Below are 15,413 nucleotides of genomic sequence, written 5' to 3'. Positions count from 1 at the left end.
CCTTTGTGAATCCCTGCACTGGCTCCCTATCCGTTTCAGGATAAGTTTCAAGATTCTATGCCTGGCGTATAAATCTGTGCACAAAACCTGCCCTACCTACATCTCGGAGCTTGTTCACAAGTATACACCATGTCGCCCCCTCCGTTCCTCCAACGACCTTCGCCTCACCACCACACGCATTTCATACTCCCATGCCCGCCTGCAGGATTTCTCAAGAGCTGCCCCCACCCTCTGGAATGTCCTTCCACCACCCATCAGACTTGCTCCCTCTTTCAACATATTCAAGCAAGCCCTCAAAACCCACCTCTTTATGATGGCCTACCCACCTTCTACCACACAGTAACTTTCTAAGGAATATTTAACAGCCCCCCCTAGTGTTTCCACCCCTCCCTTTAGATTGTAAGCCTCTGGCAGGGTCCTCCACTCCCTAGTGTAATCTACAGGATCATGTGCTCCTGTCCTATGACAGCCTGTACTTGTATTACTGGGCCTACCTAACCAGCCCATATTGCATGATCATGTATTTTGTACAATTTGTATGTATAACTTTGTTCTATGTGTAATTCCAAAAACATACGGATAAGTTAATTGGCTCCCCCTAAAAAATTGGCCCTAGACTACAGTATGTACAGTATGGCAATGGTAGGGATTAGAATGTGAGCTCCTTGAGGGACAGTTAGAGACAAGATATATATATATATATATATACACTGCACAGCGCTGCGTAATATGTCGGCGCTATATAAATACTAAATAATAATAATAATAATAACCCTATGTATGTCATCCTTGTATCATTGTATATATTTATTGTCCAGCGCTGCGTAACATGTTGGCGCTTTATAAATACAATAAATAATAATAATATACCATTTCATTGGTGTGAGTTGTAGTAGAGATTGTCATTATGCCATTATTGGCATCTTCCAACATGTTATCTATGCACACACACACACTCATTTTGTGTTAAACTCAGAATGATAAGACTATTGGGGACACATTATTGCAAGTAAGATATTCCTTTAATTAATATATGTTGTTTGTATACTTAAATATTTAATTGACTACCTGTGCTGTGTATTGCATAATATTCAAGGCTTTTTTAGCTATATACTTTCTTTTTTGGACTAAAAGACTCACTTGTTCTCCCCTAAAAGTTTTTGGGACTATAAGACTCACCTTTTCTCCCCTAAAAATGTGTGTGTGTGTGTGTGTGTGTGTGTGTGTGTGTGTGTGTGTGTGTGTGTGTGTGTGTGTGTGGGGTGGGGGGGGGGGGGGGTTGAGTCACTGCGTCTTATAGTCTAAATGCAGGGAGTTCCTGACTTGTGAACACCTGCCAATATGAACCTCCAACCTGCCACAATGTCTGGGACTCCCTGCACTGTGCCCATGCAGAGGAGGACACATGGGGCCATATGCAATTCACTTTTTCACCTGAGCTGTCTCCTAGGTGATATTTTTAAACTTGTCAATAAAATGCCTTTTAAGCCACCAGAAGGCAAGAAAACACTCAAAATAATTCTGATAGTACTTTTTCACCTACTTTTTGGTACTTTTTTTTAGTTGAAAAGTGCTGGAAAGTTATTTAAAATCGAAGATGAAAAATTATCTCCTTGGAGAAAACTCAGGTGAAAAAGTCAATTGCAAATGGCCCATGGGGTCTAACGGAGGACACAGGGGGACATAAAGGGGTTTAGAGGACTCATGGAGACACAAGAGGTACAAGGTACAAGGGGGAATAAGGTACAAAGGGAGCATAATCCACAAGATGCCCCTTCACCATGGATGCACCAGCTTTAGTATATATTTTTCCCCTTGGTTTCTGTCCTCTTAACCTAGGTGTGTCTTATGGTCAGGGGTGTCTTATAGTCCGAAAAATACGGTAATTGTCCTAGTTGTCAAATAATTATTTTTCAGATTCCTCATTTTTTTTTTTTGCAAAAAATGCACTTTTTGACATAGTAATTTTGCAGATGGCATTCTGAATCTTAATATGTTGTCTGCAATCTTTAAATGTCACTAAACAATTTCAAGTCTGGATGAAACTAACCATTCAGGGAAAACCTGCCTATTTTCATCATTGTCTTAGCACACTAAAAATAAATGTGATGTTCTTTATTCATATTCATAAGCTTAGAATGAATGGAAATGATATAATGTCTGAACATGCTTAGCTACAACAATGCTGTCTTACGGGCATGTGGCAGCAAGGACAACATAGCTAGGGAATAAGGGGAGTGGGGTTTGCTTTGGCAACCAAGTCTGCAATACTGCATTTGCCTTGGGGTTTGGGGGTTACAAATCCACATCTGAACGCTTTTACACAGGTTCACCCTTCGCCCACTGGACTGTACAGCCATATGGTTCCTCATTACAGATCCTGATATCCGTCCATCACCCCTCTGCCTCTAGGTCCACCATCAGAAATGTCTGGGCCCCATACTGGGCAAAACCTACTGGGCCCCCCTCAATGGTGATAAAAGTGGCATTTTCTGTGACCGACCAAAGTGTCATTTGAAAGTGATCAACTGCCATTCCATTCAAATAACAGCAGTTGGCATCATTCATGTAAACATTGTGGTAGATCCCATTGTCTCATCTTGTACACTACAAACTGTTCCCTTTCTGTGAGTTGCTATATATACATATATTGCCTTTTTGTGTTCGATATATATCCACACAGCAATGACAGCATTTCCACACAGGGCCTGGCTAAACAGCCATCATCAGAGAAGATAATCTCTTGTATATGCTAGAGGAGCTTTATTATTATTTAGTATTTATATAGCGCCGACATCTTCCACAGTGCTGTACAAAGTATATTGTCTTGTCACTTAACTGTCCCTCAGAGGGACTCACAATGTAATCCCTACCATAGTCATATGTCTATATCGTGTAGTATACATATCGTAGTCTAGGGCCAATTTAGGGGGAAGCTAATTAACTTATCTGTACGTTTTAGGCATGTGGGAGGAAACTGGAGAACCCGGAGGAAACCCACGTAGGCACGGGAAGAACATACAAACTGTATGCAGATAATGCACTAGGTGCAATTCGAATCGGGGACCCAGCGCTATGTTTAATTCTGGGAACACACGATACGTTTTTTTCTGTTCGATTCTCCGCTCGATCGATTCTCCACTCGATTCTCTTATCTTCAGCTAGTTTTTCTTATCTTTTTTCCATTCACTTCTATGAGGAATCGAGCGGTAAAATGACAGAGTGGATTATTGGGCATGTCTGCATTTATCAATCAAACGCATCTGTCGAGTGGGAAAATGAAACATGTGTTCCCAGCATTAGACTGAATTTACAGAAGGTGTTTGAGAGATTCAGGAGCCGATTTAGGAGATTGGGAGCAGGGTTAATACTCTTGAAAGGCAAACAGACTCAATCTGTGATGCCCTTGAGGCTGTCTGATAGGCAACTAATTGATTAGCAATAAATCTACTGTTCCCACATGGTTTAATAATTGTGTGGATCCATAGATGTTCATCCAAACATGAAGAAATCGGAATACTTTTAGGTTATAGCCTAGTTTAGGGGACCCAACAGGAAGCCTCATAGAGAGCAGTTTTCCAATCACAGCAACCTCTACAGTACAAAACGTTGTGATTAACCTCCTTGCCGGTCTAGTTCCCCCGGCAAGGAGGCAGCACAGCACTTTTTTTTTAATGTTTTTTTATTTAAATCATGTAGCGAGCCCAGGGCTCACTACATGATAGCCGCTGAGCAGCGGCAGCTCTTCAGCCACTCCGATCGCTTCCGGCGATCGGAGTAAGCAGGAAATCCCGTTCAGAGCGGGATTTCCTGCTGGGCTTCCCCGGTCGCCATGGCGACGGGGCGGGATGATGTCACCGACGTCATCGACGTCGGGACGTCATAGGGAATCCCGATCCACCCCTCATCGCTGCCTGGCCCTGATTGGCCAGGCTGCGCAGGGGTCTGCGCGGGGGGAGGCGGCTCGGCGCGGCAGATTGCGGCGGATCGGTGGCGAGCGGCGGCGATCGGAAGTTACAAGCAAAGTGCTAGCTGCTTGTAACAAAAAAAAATTATGCAAATCGGCCCAGCGGGGCCTGAGAAATCCTCCTGCACAGGTTACCCCGAGCTGAGCTCGGGATAACCGGCAAGGAGGTTAACTGAATAGTGTGGGTATAGTTTACTACAACCTATCTGAAACCTAGCAGTTTTAGAGGGTGCTGCCAACCCAATCATGTTAGTAGAATTGCCCTATAAGGTTTCCTTCTGGGTTTCCTAAGCTAGACAAGCACCACTAGCATTCACTGCTACAAGAAATTTGGCGCAATTGTTAGGAGTCCCTCATCCAATGCAAATAGTTATTAATTCATCCCTCACCACCTTTCTAAAAAGGAGACAATTTAAGCCTATCACTAAAGCTCTACAATCAGCAAAGATAAAAAATTAAGTCGGTAGTCACTTTGCAAGACATACTACAATGGGAAGCATAGATACATGAGCAGTTCAGCATACTGTAGAATCAAGACAACCACCAATGACATAAGTACTGATACATACAATTGATGTGTAGTTTGAATAACATCACCAATACTGTTAAATGTTCATTCAATAAATTGCACAGAAAAAGGAAACAAAAGAGATAGGTCCCTGCCCTTGCCAGCTTACAATCTAGAGGGTTGTGGGGTTGAAACACTGGGAGAGACAGAGGCGCTATATCTGGCTCTTGACCCGACTTTGCTCCCTCCAAAAATTGTTTGCCTGAAGAAGCGGGACTGTTACCCGTGAAACGCGTTGCACTTTTGGAGCTCATAATAAATGTTACTTTAAACTTGAAGTAACCTGCCCGTTGTCTGGCCATTTTTTCAGAAGGGAGGTGAGTCCACCCACTTCCCCCTTTTTAACAATTTTAACTAATTTTACTCTACTTGGCGCCTCTGTTGTTATACCACATATATGTATGGAGCCTATCCTCCGATCTCCCTCCCATAAAGACCAGAAAGGATACCCAGATCCAAAATAAACCCTGGTACATTATGGTTCACTCACAAGACAGGGCTTCTTAATATAGTGTGGCACATATAAAGCCAGCTCCATCTGTCTGCCACTAATGGGAGCTTATAGGCAGATGCTGTCCTGTCCCTGTGCGTCACTTGCTCTGTGCTCTATACTGTGTTCTAATTATTATGCAAATTACAATTATCACTGATTTTTCTAAATAGTTGATGCAAGTTGCAGTCAGCATCATTTTTGAGTCACCAACCATTGGAGTATAATTTGAATGTTACAAACAACCTAATGATAACAGTATGTTTTTCAAAAATGAAAAAAAAACTCCTTGCTGACATTGCAGCCTTGTTGCAACATGGTGACCTTACACCAACCATCCACCACTCCATCCATCCATTCATCCATCCAGGGTTGCAAAGCATTCATCAGTAACAAGACTGAAAATTATTCTTCATATAGTTCTGGGCCCACTTCAGCCGTTTCTGCTTGTTGTGAGCATTAGTTAGGGCTTTAGGGGTGACCAAAGGTTTATTCATAGCTACAACCCTCTGGAGGATCCTGTAGCTTGATAATCCAGAGACTTCAGAGGTACCAAGCAGCTTCAAATACCTGTTTGCTGCTTTGTAATTGCATTTTAGTAGTTGCTGTCTTAATCCAATGTATTTGTCCGACAGAAACCTTCCTCATTTTGCCTTTATCTGCATGAAACCGGGGCGTGCTCTGAGTCAGTCACAGATCCCAGTGGTCAATATAAATTGAAGATGTGTATACACCTTAAGATATTGGCAACCACCATATCTGAAACCAGGGTTAATAAGCACCCTAAATGAACCCATAACCAAGCAAGAATTCTCTCTAGCCATCACACATCTCAAACCTAATAAAACTCTTGGCCCAAACAGAAATTCAACTACTCAAAAAGTACTTGGGGAAATGTATCATAAATACTTGTTTCAAAAGAACAGGCCCCTAATACACTATTAAAACATTACTGTTAAATTGAACCTCCAGACTAAAAATCTACTCAGCAGCACTGAAAAGGCTTGGTGTTTCTTTAACAGTTTCACAGCATCAGAACTTTGTATTTCTTACCCAAGCCTCATATTTAGCTGCAAAGAAGCTAAGCTCCACCCCATCAAAGAAATCTGCCCGGGCATTTTTCCCCGGATGCTGTGCAAAGCATGATGGGATTTCTGATACTTTCAGTGTCATGACCCAAAGGTCAAAAAAGTAAAAGTGGGCCAGTGCGGCCCACAGGAGCAACGGGAAGGGGCGGAGACTGCTGGTTTTGGTGGCAACCTGATCCGCTCAGCCTCTCAGATCAGGTAGCATTATTTTTTTTTATTTTATGAGCCCACCTTAGGCTCTCTTTAACTACTTTGGCCTTTTGGATGTATAATATACGTTCAGCAGGCCGCATGTGTGCCCCCACGGCCGATTGCGCACGTGTAAACGCTCTCCCGGGCCACGGTTCGTTGGCCAGGGAATCAATGAATCATGACATGGTGCCCAATCATTGATCCCTTTCCCCGGCAGAAAAAGCGACAGCTTCTTTCGAAAGCCTCGCTCTTTCTGCCTCTTACGTCCCCCCTACGTCCCTCTAAGCATACATGTTACGCTTAGAGTGACGTAATGTAAACAAACTCATCTTGTGGCCAAATAGTAAAACTACATCTACATTTTAAAAAAATAAAAATAAATACATATTTACAAAAAAAAATTCTATTTACATCCCACCCTCCCAAAAATACCCAAATAAAATGTTTATTAAAAAAAAAAAAAAAAAAATTGCAATAAAAAAAAGGTAAATATTTACATAAGGGTCTAAACTTATTAAATATCCATGTAAAGATGAAATATTTCTATTTTTTTTTATTATAAGCTTGTAAATAGTGATGGATGCAAAACGGAAAAAATGCACTTTTATTTCCAAATAAAATATTGTCACCATACATTGTGATAGGGATAATGTAAATGGTGTAATACCCGGGACTATTAGGCAAATACAATACGTGGGTTTTAATTATGGAGGCATGTATTATTTTAAAACTATAATGGCTGAAAACGGAGAAATAATGATTTTTTTCCGTTTTTTTTCTTATTCTTCCTGTTAAAATGCATCTACAGTAAAGTAGCTCTTAGCAAAATGTACCACTCAAAGTAAGCCTAATTGGTGGCGGAAAAAACAAGATATAGATCAGTTCATTGTGATAAGTAGTGATAAAGTTATAGGTGAATGAATGGGAGGTGAAAATTGCTTGGATGCATAAAGTGAAACACGACTGAGGGCTGAAGTGGTTAAAGGACACCCAAGGCGAAAATAAACTAATTAAATAAATGATTGTATCTATCTTCCTTCTCCTAAAAAATTACTTTTTAAGATATTCCACACTTTTATTTTAGGTATAAATCGACTTTTTAAGTATTAACTGTATTATTGTTTTTGCTCAATGACACATTCATTGTAGTATGCCAGAGCTAAAATCTGTGAACTATTGTTCCTTTTTATCCCTTTCCTGCTCTCAGAAGCCGTTTTCTGCTAGGAAAGTGTTTTATAGTTGGAATTTCTTATCAGTGAGGGTCACACTGTAGTCACTTCCTGTCTGAGTCAGGACTGAGTCAGCCACTTACATACCTGATATTTAACATTTGCAGGCAGAGAAAGACAAAAATTAACACAGCATAGTTATTTGTGTGCTAGGCACTGTACATACCCATGTCTATCTCATTATGTCACATTTCACCTCCGGTTTCCTTTAAAACCTCCTTATAGTTCAATGTATTTAGACTCTGACAGCTGCTTTAAAAGACATGATTATTATATGTGACAATATAATATGTGATGGAGCAAAGTCTTGCTCAGTAATTTACGAGCATATGCAAATACATAAATATTTATTAAATTGCACTTTCACCCTTTTTATTGCTGTACAAGCTGAGTGACAGGCTGATAAGGCATACAGTTAAAAACTTGTCTCCCAAATCCCCATTGACCATACAGTCATTTAACCTGCCTTTGGGCCAAACAAATATCATCGTTAAGAAAATCCCAATTACTTCCATAGTCACAGTCAGTTTGCATGGGAAGCAGCTATTCTGCATAATAATGTAATATCTAGTTTAATCAGAAAGCTTTGCAGTCAGGATATACAACTACAATCAGTGTAACTAGCCCACAGCCTGGAAAGCTCAGTATGGCTCACTAATAATGCTTTCAGGAGAAAAATAAAATACGAACACTTTAAGGCACTTTTTTAGAAAGACAATTGGTCTTCAGAGTTTATAATAGTGTGGCTAATCTATAGGGACAGAGGAACATTTTAGTTCTGCTTTAACCACTTGCCGACCGCCCACAGCCCATGGGCGGCGGCAAAGTGGATGCCTTAAGGACCGCAATACGCCTTAGGGCGTTGCGTCCTTTTCCTATGCCGGGGGAGCGATCGCGTCATTGATGACGCGCGCTTCCCCCGGCAACTGGCTCCGCCCACCCGCCGCAACATCCCGCCGGCTATACGGAAGCGCCGGCGGGATGTTAACCCCGCGATCGCCGCCACAAAGTGTATAATACACTTTGTAATGTATACAAAGTGTATTATACAGGCTGCCTCCTGCCCTGGTGGTCCCAGTGTCGGAGGGACCACCAGGGCAGGCTGCAGCCACCCTAGTCTGCACCCAAACACACTGATCTGCCCCCCCACCCACTGATCGCCCACAGCACCCCTCAGACCCCCCCCTGCCCACCCCCCAGACCCCTGTTTGCACCCAATCACCCCCCTAATAACCCATCAATCACTCCCTGTCACTATCTATCAGCGCTATTTTTTTTTTATCTCCCCCCCTGCCCCCTGCCCCCTCCTGATCACCCCCCACCCCTCAGATTCTCCCCAGAACCCCCCCAGACCCCCCCCCCCCTGTGTACTGTATGCATCTATCCCCCCTGATAACCTGTCAATCACCTGTCAATCACCCATCAATCACCCCCTGTCACTGCCACCCAACAATCAGCCCCTAACCTGCCCCTTGCGGGCAATCTGATCACCCACCCACACCAATAGATCGCCCGCAGATCCGACATCAGATCACCTCCCAAATCCATTGTTTACATCTATTCTCTCCTCTAAACACCCACTAATTACCCATTAATCACCCATCAATCACCCCCTATCACCACCTGTCACTTTTACCTATCAGATCAGACCCTAATCTGCCCCTTGCGGGCACCCAATCACCCGCCCACACGCTCAGATTGCCCTCAGACCCCCCCTCCCCCCCTTATCAATTCGCCAGTGCATTAATTACATCTGGTCTTCCCTGTAATAATCCACTGATCACCTGTCAATCACCTGCCAATCACCTATCACCCATCAATCACCCCCTGTCACCCCCTGTCACTGCCACCCATCAATCAGCCCCTAACCTGCCCCTTGCGGGCAATTTGATCACCCACCCACACCAATAGATCGCCCGCAGATCCGACATCAGATCACCTCCCAAATCCATTGTTTACATCTATTCTCTCCTCTAAACACCCACTAATTACCCATCAATCACCCCCTATCACCACCTGTCACTTTTACCTATCAGATCAGACCCTAATCTGCCCCTTGCGGGCACCCAATCACCCGCCAACACGCTCAGATTGCCCTCTGACCCCCCCTTATCAATTCGCCAGTGCATTAATTACATCTGTTCTTCCCTGTAATAACCCACTGATCACCTGTCAATCATCTGCCAATCACCTATCACCCATCAATCACCCCCTGTCACCGCCTGTCACTGCCACCCATCAATCAGCCCCTAACCTGCCCCTTGCGGGCAATCTGATCACCCACCCACACCATCCGATCGCCTGCAGACCCGCAGTCAGATCACCTCCCAAGTGCATTGCATCTGTTCTCTCCTCTAAACACCCACTAATTACCCATCAATCACCCCCTGTCACTGCTACCCATCAGATTAGACCCCCATCTGCCCCTAGGGCACCCAATCACCCGCCCACACCCTCAGACCCCAGCCCTGATCACCTCGCCATTGCATTACTTGCATCTATTCCCCCCACTAATCACACCTTGAGACACCCATCAATCACCTCCTGTCACTACCTGTCACCCCCTAGCACACCTACCCATCAGATCAGGCCCTAATTTGCCCCGTGTGGGCTCCTGATCACTCGGCCAAACCCTCAGATCCCCCTCAGACCCCCTTCCGATCACCTCCCCAGTGCATTGAGTGCATCTATTTTCCCCTCTAATCACCCCCTGAGACACCCATCAATCACCTCCTGTCACCCCCCTAGCACTCCTATCCATCAGATCAGGCCCAATACAACCTGTCATCTAAAAGGCCACCCTGCTTATGACCGGTTCCACAAAATTCGGCCCCTCATAGACCACCTGTCATCAAAATTTGCAGATGCTTATACCCCTGAACAGTCATTTTGAGACATTTGGTTTCCAGACTACTCACGGTTTTGGGCCCGTAAAATGCCAGGGCGGTATAGGAACCCCACAAGTGACCCCATTTTAGAAAAAAGACACCCCAAGGTATTCTGTTAGGTGTATGACGAGTTCATAGAAGATTTTATTTTTTGTCAAAAGTTAGCGGAAATTGATTTTTATTGGGTTTTTTTCACAAAGTGTCATTTTTCACTAACTTGTGACTAAAAATAAAATCTTCGATGACCTCGCAATACACCTAATGGAATACCTTGGGGTGTCTTCTTTCTAAAATGGGGTCACTTGTGGGGTTCCTATACTGCCCTGACATCGCCCGCAGATCCGACATCAGATCACCTCCCAAATCCATTGTTTACATCTATTCTCTCCTCTAAACACCCACTAATTACCCATCAATCACCCCCTATCACCACCTGTCACTTTTACCTATCAGATCAGACCCTAATCTGCCCCTTGCGGGCACCCAATCACCCGCCAACACGCTCAGATTGCCCTCTGACCCCCCCTTATCAATTCGCCAGTGCATTAATTACATCTGTTCTTCCCTGTAATAACCCACTGATCACCTGTCAATCACCTGCCAATCACCTATCACCCATCAATCACCCCCTGTCACCGCCTGTCACTGCCACCCATCAATCAGCCCCTAACCTGCCCCTTGCGGGCAATCTGATCACCCACCCACACCATCCGATCGCCTGCAGACCCGCAGTCAGATCACCTCCCAAGTGCATTGCATCTGTTCTCTCCTCTAAACACCCACTAATTACCCATCAATCACCCCCTGTCACTGCTACCCATCAGATTAGACCCCCATCTGCCCCTAGGGCACCCAATCACCCGCCCACACCCTCAGACCCCAGCCCTGATCACCTCGCCATTGCATTACTTGCATCTATTCCCCCCACTAATCACACCTTGAGACACCCATCAATCACCTCCTGTCACTACCTGTCACCCCCTAGCACACCTACCCATCAGATCAGGCCCTAATTTGCCCCGTGTGGGCTCCTGATCACTCGGCCAAACCCTCAGATCCCCCTCAGACCCCCTTCCGATCACCTCCCCAGTGCATTGAGTGCATCTATTTTCCCCTCTAATCACCCCCTGAGACACCCATCAATCACCTCCTGTCACCCCCCTAGCACTCCTATCCATCAGATCAGGCCCAATACAACCTGTCATCTAAAAGGCCACCCTGCTTATGACCGGTTCCACAAAATTCGGCCCCTCATAGACCACCTGTCATCAAAATTTGCAGATGCTTATACCCCTGAACAGTCATTTTGAGACATTTGGTTTCCAGACTACTCACGGTTTTGGGCCCGTAAAATGCCAGGGCGGTATAGGAACCCCACAAGTGACCCCATTTTAGAAAAAAGACACCCCAAGGTATTCTGTTAGGTGTATGACGAGTTCATAGAAGATTTTATTTTTTGTCAAAAGTTAGCGGAAATTGATTTTTATTGGGTTTTTTTCACAAAGTGTCATTTTTCACTAACTTGTGACTAAAAATAAAATCTTCGATGACCTCGCAATACACCTAATGGAATACCTTGGGGTGTCTTCTTTCTAAAATGGGGTCACTTGTGGGGTTCCTATACTGCCCTGACATCGCCCGCAGATCCGACATCAGATCACCTCCCAAATCCATTGTTTACATCTATTCTCTCCTCTAAACACCCACTAATTACCCATCAATCACCCCCTATCACCACCTGTCACTTTTACCTATCAGATCAGACCCTAATCTGCCCCTTGCGGGCACCCAATCACCCGCCAACACGCTCAGATTGCCCTCTGACCCCCCCTTATCAATTCGCCAGTGCATTAATTACATCTGTTCTTCCCTGTAATAACCCACTGATCACCTGTCAATCACCTGCCAATCACCTATCACCCATCAATCACCCCCTGTCACCGCCTGTCACTGCCACCCATCAATCAGCCCCTAACCTGCCCCTTGCGGGCAATCTGATCACCCACCCACACCATCCGATCGCCTGCAGACCCGCAGTCAGATCACCTCCCAAGTGCATTGCATCTGTTCTCTCCTCTAAACACCCACTAATTACCCATCAATCACCCCCTGTCACTGCTACCCATCAGATTAGACCCCCATCTGCCCCTAGGGCACCCAATCACCCGCCCACACCCTCAGACCCCAGCCCTGATCACCTCGCCATTGCATTACTTGCATCTATTCCCCCCACTAATCACACCTTGAGACACCCATCAATCACCTCCTGTCACTACCTGTCACCCCCTAGCACACCTACCCATCAGATCAGGCCCTAATTTGCCCCGTGTGGGCTCCTGATCACTCGGCCAAACCCTCAGATCCCCCTCAGACCCCCTTCCGATCACCTCCCCAGTGCATTGAGTGCATCTATTTTCCCCTCTAATCACCCCCTGAGACACCCATCAATCACCTCCTGTCACCCCCCTAGCACTCCTATCCATCAGATCAGGCCCAATACAACCTGTCATCTAAAAGGCCACCCTGCTTATGACCGGTTCCACAAAATTCGGCCCCTCATAGACCACCTGTCATCAAAATTTGCAGATGCTTATACCCCTGAACAGTCATTTTGAGACATTTGGTTTCCAGACTACTCACGGTTTTGGGCCCGTAAAATGCCAGGGCGGTATAGGAACCCCACAAGTGACCCCATTTTAGAAAAAAGACACCCCAAGGTATTCTGTTAGGTGTATGACGAGTTCATAGAAGATTTTATTTTTTGTCAAAAGTTAGCGGAAATTGATTTTTATTGGGTTTTTTTCACAAAGTGTCATTTTTCACTAACTTGTGACTAAAAATAAAATCTTCGATGACCTCGCAATACACCTAATGGAATACCTTGGGGTGTCTTCTTTCTAAAATGGGGTCACTTGTGGGGTTCCTATACTGCCCTGGCATTTTAGGGGCCCTAAACCGTGAGGAGTAGTCTAGAAAACAAATGCCTCAAAATGACCTGTGGATAGGACGTTGGGCCCCTTAGCGCACCTAGGCTGCAAAAAAAGTGTCACACATGTGGTATCGCCGTACTCAGGAGAAGTAGTATAATGTGTTTTGGGGTGTATTTTTACACATACCCATGCTGGGTGGGAGAAATCTCTCTGTAAATGGACAATTGTGTGTAAAAAAAATCAAACAATTGTCATGTACAGAGATATTTCTACCACCCAGCATGGGTATGTGTAAAAATACACCACAAAACACATTATACTACTTCTCCTGAGTACGGCGGTACCACATGTGTGGCACTTTTTTACACCCTAAGTGCGCTAAGGGGCCCAAAGTCCAATGAGTACCTTTAGGATTTCACAGGTCATTTTGCGACATTTAGTTTCAAGACTACTCCTCGCGGTTTAGGGCCCCTAAAATGCCAGGGCAGTATAGGAACCCCACAAATGACCCCATTCTAGAAAGGAGACACCCATAGGAGTATGGTGAGTTCATAGAAGATTTTATTTTTTGCCACAAGTTAGCGGAAATTGATTTGAATTGTTTTTCTTCACAAAGTGTCATATTCCGCTAACTTGTGACAAAAAATAAAATCTTCTATGAACTCACCATACTCCTAACGGAATACCTTGGGGTGTCTTCTTTCTAAAATGGGGTCATTTGTGGGGTTCCTATACTGCCCTGGCATTTTAGGGGCCCTAAACCGTGAGGAGTAGTCTTGAAACGAAATTTCTCAAAATGACCTGTGAAATCCTAAAGGTACTCATTGGACTTTGGGCCCTTTAGCGCAGTTAGGGTGCAAAAAAGTGCCACACATATGGTTTCGCCGTACTCAGAAGAAGTAGTATAATGTGTTTTGTGGTGTATTTTTACACATACCCATGCTGAGTGGGAGAAAGATCTCTGTAAATGGACAATTGTGTGTAAAAAAAATTAACAAATTGTCATTTACAGAGATATTTCTCCCACCCAGCATGGGTATGTGTAAAAATACACCCCAAAACACATTATACTACTTCTCCTGAGTATGGCAATACCACATGTGTGGCACTTTTTTGCAGCCTAACTGCGCTAAGGGGTCCAAAGTCCAATGAGCACCTTTAGGCTTTACAGGGGTGCTTACAATTTAGCACCCCCCAAAATGTCAGGACAGTAAACACACCCCACAAATGACCCCATTTTGGAAAGTAGACCCTTCAAGGTATTCAGAGAGGGGCATGGTGAGTCCGTGGCAGATTTCATTTTTTTTTGTCGCAAGTTAGAAGAAATGGAAACTTTTTTTTTTCTCACAAAGTGTCATTTTCCGCTTACTTGTGACAAAAAATAATATCTTCTATGAACTCACTATGCCTCTCAGTGAATACTTTGGGATGTCTTCTTTCCAAAATGGGGTCATTTGGGGAGTATTTATACTATCCTGGAATTCTAGCCCCTCATGAAACATGACAGGGGGTCAGAACAGTCAGAGATGCTTGAAAATGGGAAAATTCACTTTTTGCACCATAGTTTGTAAACGCTATAACTTTTACCCAAACCAATAAATATACACTGAATGGGTGTTTTTTTTTAATCAAAAACATGTTTGTCCACATTTTTCGCGCTGCATGTATACAGAAATTTTACTTTATTTGAAAAATGTCAGCACAGAAAGTTAAAAAAATCATTTTTTGCCAAAATTCATGTCTTTTTTGATGAATATAATAAAAAGTAAAAATCGCAGGAGCAATCAAATAGCACCAAAAGAAAGCTTTATTAGTGACAAGAAAAGGAGCCAAAATTCATTTAGGTGGTAGGTTGTATGAGCGAGCAATAAACCGTGAAAGCTGCAGTGGTCTGAATGGAAAAAAAGTGGCCGGTCCTTAAGGGGTAGAAAGCCCTAGGTCCTCAAGTGGTTAAACAGTTTCCTCCACCTGCTTAATGCCAGGCCTGTTAATGAAGAGTGAACTGTAAGCAGAAAAGTTGTGTTACTGTTCCTTCATCACTATTTGTTGTTGTCAGTTGTC

At 44.1% G+C, this 15,413-nt stretch overlaps 1 protein-coding gene across 4 annotated transcripts in view; it reads left to right on the top strand.

Moving 5' to 3' along the window:
- PDE1C (phosphodiesterase 1C) overlaps positions 1 to 15,413 on the top strand; it is a 1,357,122-nt gene that overhangs the window by 1,056,456 nt on the left and 285,253 nt on the right. The window lies entirely within an intron of this gene.

Source organism: Hyperolius riggenbachi, chromosome 5, assembly GCF_040937935.1.
Source record: "Hyperolius riggenbachi isolate aHypRig1 chromosome 5, aHypRig1.pri, whole genome shotgun sequence".
NCBI lineage: Eukaryota > Metazoa > Chordata > Amphibia > Anura > Hyperoliidae > Hyperolius > Hyperolius riggenbachi.
The sequence above is the reverse complement of the archived record's forward strand: the minus strand, read 5'-3'. Positions and strand labels throughout refer to the sequence as shown.